Source organism: Ranitomeya variabilis, chromosome 4 (assembly GCF_051348905.1).
Source record: "Ranitomeya variabilis isolate aRanVar5 chromosome 4, aRanVar5.hap1, whole genome shotgun sequence".
Lineage (NCBI taxonomy): Eukaryota > Metazoa > Chordata > Amphibia > Anura > Dendrobatidae > Ranitomeya > Ranitomeya variabilis.
Genome location: NC_135235.1, coordinates 610,260,751 through 610,268,904, shown reverse-complemented (window position 1 = coordinate 610,268,904; position 8,154 = coordinate 610,260,751). Strand labels below are relative to the sequence as shown.

The 8,154-nt window shown below is 35.3% G+C and overlaps 1 long non-coding RNA gene across 1 annotated transcript; it reads left to right on the top strand.

Annotated features, from left to right (window-relative positions):
* Nucleotides 1–2,328: 2,328 nt before the first annotated feature.
* LOC143766029 (uncharacterized) lies at nt 2,329–7,152 on the top strand. The gene is made up of 2 exons (XR_013213501.1): nt 2,329–3,328; nt 5,298–7,152. It is a non-coding gene; the product is annotated as an uncharacterized LOC143766029 (long non-coding RNA).
* Nucleotides 7,153–8,154: the final 1,002 nt, after the last annotated feature.

The following is an 8,154-nucleotide window of genomic DNA, read 5'->3' as shown; positions in this document are numbered from 1 at the left end:
ACAACAATTGACAACTGGCAAGGACTAATGAATCCTGCACACCTAAATACCCCAGTCAGAACTGCAATAAGCAGACACACCTGACCAGGACTGCAACCCAGGGACAACTGCATTACCACCTACTACCACCGGAGGGAACCCAAAAGCAGAATTCACAACAGTCTGCATTCCAAATGGCGCTCCTTCCCTTCCGAGCTCTGCCATGCGCCCAAACGGTGGTTCCCCCCACATATTGGGTATCAGCGTACTCAGGACAAATTGGACAACAACTTTTGGGGTTCAATTTACACTGTTTCCCTTGGAAAAATACAAAACTGGGGGCTAAAAATCATTTTTGTGGAAAAAAAAAGGATTTTTTATTTTCACGGCTCTGCGTTATAAACTGTAGTGAAACACTTGGGGGTTCAAAGTTCTCACAACACATCTAGATAAGTTCCTTGGGGGGTCTAGTTTCCAATATGGGGTCACTTGTGGGGGGTTTCTACGGTTTAGGTACATTAGGGGCTCTGCAAATGCAACGTGATGCCTGCAGACCATTCCATCTAAGTCTGCATTCCAAATGGCGCTCCTTCCCTTCCAAGCTCTCCCATGCGCCCAAACGGTGGTTCCCCCCCACATATGGGGTATCAGCGTACTCAGGAAAAATTGGACAACAACTTTTGGGGCCCAATTTCTTCTCTTGCCCTTGGGAAAATAAAAAATTGGGGGTGAAAATATTTTTGTGAAAAAATATGATTTTCTATTTTTACGGCTCTGCATTATAAACTTCTGTGAAGCACTTGGTGGGTCAAAGCGCTCACCACACATCTAGATAAGTTCCTTAGGGGGGTCTACTTTTCAAAATGGTGTCACTTGTGGGGGGTTTCAATGTTTAGGCACATCAGGGGCTCTCCAAACACAACATGGCGTCCCATCTCAATTCCAGTAAATTTTGCATTGAAAAGTCAAATGGCGCTCCTTCCCTTCTGAGCTCTGCCATGTGCCCAAACAGTGGTATACCCCCACATATGAGGTATCAGCGTACTCAGGACAAATTAGACAATAACTTTTGGGGTCCAATTTCTTCCCTTACCCTTGGGAAAATAAAAAATTGGGGGCGAAAAAATCATTTTTGTGAAAAAATATGATTTTTTATTTTTAAGGCTCTGCATTATAAACTTCTGTGAATCACTTAATGGGTCAAAGTGCTCACCACACATCTAGATGAGTTCCTTAGGGGGTCTACTTTCCAAAATGGTGTCACTTGTGGGGGGTTTCAATGTTTAGGCACATCAGGGGCTCTCCAAACGCAACATGGCGTCCCATCTGAATTCCAGTCAATTTTGCATTGAAAAGTCAAATGGCGCTCCTTTGCTTCCGAGCTCTGCCATGCACCCAAACTATGGTTTACCCCCACATATAGGGTATCGGCGTACTCAGGACAAATTGTACAACAACTTTTGGGGTCCATTTTCTCCTGCTACCCTTTGTAAAATAGAACAAATTGGAGCTGAAATAAATTTTTTGTGTAAAAAAGTTAAATGTTAATTTTTATTTAAACATTCCAAAAATTCCTGGGAAATACCTGAAGGGTTAATAAACTTCTTGAATGTGGTTTTGAGCACCTTGAGGGGTGCAGTTTTTAGAATGGTGTCACACTTGGGTATTTTCCATCATATAGACCCCTCAAAATTACTTCAAATGAGATGTGGTCCCTAAAAAAATGGTGTTGTAAAAATGAGAAATTGCTGGTTATTTTTTAACCCTTATAACTCCCTAACAAAAAACATTTTGGTTCCAAAATTGTGCTGATGTAAAGTAGACATGTGGGAAATGTTACTTATTAAGTATTTTGTTTGACATATCTCTGTGATTTAATTGTATAAAAATTCAAAGTCAGAAAATTGAGAAATTTTCAAAATTTTCGCCAAATTTCTGTTTTTTTTTCACAAATAAAAGCAGGTAATATCAAAGAAATGTTACCACTATAATGAAGTACAATATGTCACGAGAAAACAATGTCAGAATCACCAGGATCCGTTGAAGCGTTCCAGAGTTATAACCTCATAAAGGAACAGTGGTCAGAATTGTAAAAATTGGCCCGGTCATTAACGTGCAAACAATCCTTGGGGGTAAAAGGGTTAAATAGTAAAAACTGAGTAATTTAAAATAATATAAAATAATAATAACAATACTGAAGAAAAATAAGGCAAAAAATAAATGTTTTAATGCTCAGGGTTATTTTTTCAGTAGAGGGCACGAAACCTCTATGGTTTGTTATCAGCCATAACTGAGAAATAAGCACTTCAGCGCCACTTAGAGAGTCGCATCCATATGGCTGCGGGGAAGTATAATTGGATAATATAGAGTGCGTGCGGTAGGCACTGCTTGGTGGCTGTTGTTTACAGCAAGCGACAATGTATAAGTTTAAGTATATCCGAAATAATTTTATGTGAAAGATAAGGATACAAGTTATCTGCCAGCCAATGTTATGCCCCTTTGTTAAGGGGGAACACAATAGATGGAGCTTTTTTTTTTTTTTTCAAGAGCTAATGGGGCTGTTCCACCTTAATAAGAGGCGTGCACTAAAGCTCCATTACCAGAGTTGGCAGGCTGACAAGAGCTGCTGCTCCAGTGCCCTTTCCCCCTCCCCAGTGCTCACACTCCCTCCCAGCCTGGATGGATCAGCTGCTGCTTCCCCCTCCCAGACAAGCATCTATCTACCCAGAAGCTCAGGACAGGCAGATCTGTACCAGCAGCGGCCAAGCCAGTGTGCGCCATGCAACCGAAGAGGGTCTTGCAGCAAGAATGGGATACAGAGGGCTTCATCTTTGCCCCAGGATGTCTCTTTAAGAAGATCTTCACCCAAGCCTAGAAGATGTCTCCTCTCAATGCATGCTCTACTGCTTTGCACTTTGCTAGGGCCAAGGTAGAGAGTACCAGGAGACAGCTCCCATGCTGCCCATTGCTTTCTGACTACTTGCATTGGGGGCTGGGAATGGGGAGAGCATGAGGTTTTGGTCACAGAAGGAAGGAGCCCCGGGCTTCCACTGAATCTGTGGGTTTTTCTGGGATTTAGGGGAGGGGACATGGCTACGACCAATTTGCAAGAACAATGAGAGCTTCCTCAGCATGGTGGAGGCAGGAAGAGAGAGGAGGTGGGGGATGGTGGAAGAGCAATCCCCCTCCCCCATCAACTTTCTATATTACCCAGAGAAAAGGAACCTCATTATGGTGGCTTCCTGAGAAAAAGGGGGTGGTCTATATATCTTTTTTTTTGAGGGGGGCTCATCAGAGGATTATGAAATGCGCCCTTCCACCTGGCCAGTTGAACAGGTCACCAATGCAGGTAGGTGCACTCACTTGTACATTTGCCAAAGTCCACACACTGCAAGGAGACACATAGTTAACCATCTGCTGGATCTGATCCACAATGAAATTTAATTCACGTGGATTTTTCGCTGAATTTTTGGAAAGTTTGATTTTTTGTCATTAAACATAACAACCCTCTCGAGCTCCACTGATCCATAAGACACAAAGTAGTTGAATTTCTTAATTGTAAATTACGTGCTCAAGCATACAATGTGCGTTTTGTTTTTGCATTTTAATTTTAGATTTGTACTTTAAGTAATTTAAAAAAATACAAAACTACTAATAAATTCAAAAATTACAAATTTGGGGAGGTTTCCATAAAAATATGACATATGTGATTTAGAAACATCTAGATAGGCCAGAAAATCCCTGGGGCTATTTATGACCTTTTCTGTGCAGCACTCTTGAAGGAATTTTTTGCCATTAGGTTTACTCTTGGGGGAAGGCAAGGTTAACCCTTGTTTATCCCAGATAGTTAAAAAATTTTGAAATACAAGAATATTTTGAATTTAATATTAGAAAAAAAAGCCTCACTGCCTTTAAGAACTAAGATTCGGATTAGAGTAGATGGAATTGTTTCAAATTATCATTGATTGTTTAATAAAGTATTCGTGCAGCTGGCCCTTTTACCCCTTTAATTTAATTGAGGGGTGTTAACTTTTTCACACTGGCACATTGAATGCTGAGTCACTTTACATGCCAAACAAAGAACCACTAACCCCAAACTTTGCTATTATTCATCTGGTCAGATGCATTTCTAAGGAAATACGGCCTATAAATCATCAATGCTAAAAAACAAAAACAAAGAGGGGAATAAATATATATTTTTTAAATTGACATTTTTCATTTTAATTTAGAATTTGTCAATCTTTAATTTCAATGAAAAAAATATTACTGTTATTATTATTGTTATTATTATTATTATTATTATTATTCCTGCAACTTAGGATAACAAAACACTCGATTGCTATAAGAGCCTATATTATATTTCCTTTAAGATCTAGCGTTTATTAAAAATTCTAAATAAAAACCATAGAATACAGTGAATGAAAAAAATTACAATTTTATATAATATAAATATAATGTAGATAAATAATTAAATAATAGTAATAAATATGTATTGAAGATTACATTTTTTAAAGCTTAATATTTTTTGTACAAAATAAAACTATTTCACGTGGTGTTTTGAATACAGCATACAAATTGTTAATACGGGAGTAAAATAAATTCTCACTTTTCAAACCTGTCCCAAAACAGTCCCATGTAACTGGAGAGGTTTTTATTTCATTATTTATTCCCAGGTGCAGACAGAAATGTTTAATAAACAGATGGATAATTAACTTTCTGGACTATTTTAAACTCCCTCCTCTGGTTCACTGCAAATGGAAAGTTTTCAATCAGATGTTTGCAACGGCCCTATTTATCTTCATATCGAAACTTTAAACCAATGCAAAAAAAAAAGCTTAACAAGATTAAAATAAAAAAAAATGCTATCCTTTCTGCACTTATAATTACCTTATATAGCATACCGAAAAATTCTTCAATTTCTAAAAATCTTGCAGTTTTATAGATTAAGTTATACTTTTTATTTTTCTTAACTAAACAAAAAAAAAAAAACTAAGGCAAAATTTAAAAAAAATCTAAATTATTAAAAACCAACTATTTATATTTTTTATTACAATTAAGGACTTTTTTTTACATCTCTCGGATTTCTGATGTCTTTGATCACACAGACATTCTTAATATCTTGAGAACTATAATCATAAAATATAAAATATGAAAAAAATCTGTTCCTTTGTATAATTATGATTCCTGAATGTTCTAAGATTCAGTAGCATAATATATTACAACCTCAATTCCCCCAAAAATTGGGGCACTGAGAAAAATGTAAAGGAAACAAGAATGCAATAATTTGTTAATATCTCATAGACATTTTTTTTTAACAGCCGAACATAGGACACAGATCAGAAGTTGAACGTTGGACATTTTTTCATTTTATTTGAAAACAATCAACTCATTTAGAAGTTGATGTCAGCAACACATCTCAAAAGAGTTAGAACAGGGTTAACAAAAGGCTGGAAAAAGTAAGTGGTACTAATGGAAAACGACTGAAAGGTCACGTAACTGTTTGTTAGAGAGGCAGAGTCTCTCAGAAGCAAAGATGGTCAGAGAGTCATCAAACTGTGAACAACTGCAGCTAAAAATTTTGGAACAGTTTCAGAAAAACGTTCCTCAAGGTAAAATTCCAAAGACTTTGAAAATCTCACCATCTACAGAACAATATGTCATCAAAAGATTCAGAGATTCTGGAGAAATCCATGTGCACAAAGGACAAGGCCAATGGTCAATATTGGATGCACGTGATCTATGGGCCCCATGTCCTATGGACTAAAGAGGAGAGGGGTCATCCAGTTTGTTATCAGCGCACAGTTTCTGCATCTCTGATGGTATGGGGTTACACAGGTAGCTTACACATTTTGGAAGGCGCTATCATTACTGGGCATTATATGGAAGTTTTAGAAGGACATATACTCCATGCAAACAACCTCTATTTCAGGGAAGGACATATATATTTCAACAAGACAATGCTAAACCACATACTGCATCAATCACCACAGCAAGGCCTCGCAGAAGAAGAGTTTGGGTGATGAACAGGCCGCCTGCAGTCCAGACCTTTTACCAATAGAATATATTTGGCTCATTATGAAACGAAAAATCCAGTAAAGACCCCGGACTGTGGAGCACAGAGAATCCTACATCAGACAAGAAAGGGGCAACATTCCTCTCCCAGAACACTACCAATTGCCTCCTCACTTTCCAAGCATTTACAGATTATTGTAAAAATAAGAGAAGGCACACGACCTACGCATAACTTTTTTTTAAGACGCGTTGCTGCCGTTAATTTCTAAATGAGTAAATTTTTCTAATTAAATAGAAAAATGTCCAACGTTCAACGTCTAATCTGTGTTTAATGTTCATTTGTGAATAAAATATGTCTATAAGACACTTCCCAATCATTGCATTCCTGTTTTCTTTACATTTTACACTGCACCTCAAATTTTTGGGGAAGTTGGGTTGTATATTCTTTCATTTCATATACTATTATGATATTTTTATAGCTACTGGCCAGTTCGGTCACTTTAATTGATTATTCACCATATACTATTTAATTAATATATTTTTGGGGTGAGGGGGTAAGTTGTTCTTTACCAGATAGTTAATATATGGGTAATGTTAGATAATATTACAAATATTTTTGAAAAAAATATCAATAATGCAACCTTACACAATTTTCGAATTTTCTTCATGTCTGATAGAGGTGATTGTATATAAACTCTTGCTCCCTGCTATAAATTATTAGTCTGTAAAGCCCAAATATTTGAATATTTCCATAAAACTCACAAACATAATATTTTATGGGGTTTTTTGGCCTCCGCGGGTCCCTTCCCTTTGTTTTGAGCACCTAAAAGTACTTTCTTCCAGTTAGGCCTGTCTTTTGAATGGTTGCTCTTAAAACATCTGGTTTTCTTGTGGCATTCAACTCAATTTGTATTTTGGAGGGATTTTTTTATTTTTTCAGATATTTTTTGTTGGGCATACTAACCTTTTTTAGTTTTTATGTGTGACAGACTATTCACAAAGTTAGCAAAATGTAGAATTTTTTTTAGCAAATTTTGACCTATCTAAAAGGGGTAATTTTATTTTTGACCCTTTAGTCCACTTGGTCCATATGTTCACTATATTTATATGAAGCGTGTTCACCCTCAGTTAAATATAACTGCTGACAAAGGATTAATTATGTTGCCTGCTGTTAATGTAGAGGCCTAGTGGCCTCCTTACGTTTCTTTTTTTTCTATTCAGTAGGCAAATTCTGAAGAAAAAAAAATGCACACACTAATTTTTGTTTTCATTTTAATTTACTTTTTGGGAATTTACAAACATGTAACACACAAATATAAATAAGAAAGTAAATATAAATATTCTTTAAACATTCTTGGCACTACTACATGTTTGTGTATGAAGAAACTATACAGAAAGCATTTATATTATATATATATATATATATATATATATATATATATATATATATATATATATATATATATATATATATGGATAGATAGATATATGTATAGCGCCATGGAATAAATGGCGCTATAATAATAATTAATAATAATAAATATGTGGATGTATGTATATATCTAAAGATACATCTATCTATCTATCTATCTATCTATCTATCTATCTATCTATGATATGAATGCATTCTGTACAATTTCTTCAAATACAAACATGAAAAGTTAAGTAGTGCCAACAATATTTAAAGAATATTTTTTTATATATAAATCTATATAATTATCATAAACGTCAATAATCAAAAATGTAACGTAAATACAAAGACAGCTAAAAATAAAAAAGAGACAAAAATGAGTGATATTTTAATTTAAAAATCATGCTTAGAACTGATATAATTTACTGATTTTGGCCTTAAAACTTTACAAAATTGGCATCTTTAATCCATTATTTTAATTATTTTTCTTTTTTTACAATTTGTAACATAAAATACATAATTAATAAAAAAAAGTTGTTGTTTTTATTGTAAATCGAGAAATTAGTTTGAGACTTATTTTTAAATTGATTGATATTTTCTAAACACAGTAAAAAATGTAAGAATAGAGCGTGGGCATAAAAAAAAATATTTCTTAGCCCGTAAGCCCCCAGTTTTTGACTAGTACTGTGTAGACATGCTCATTGACTGGCATTGTGGGATCTGTAGTTAGCAATGTATAGGATACCCTATAT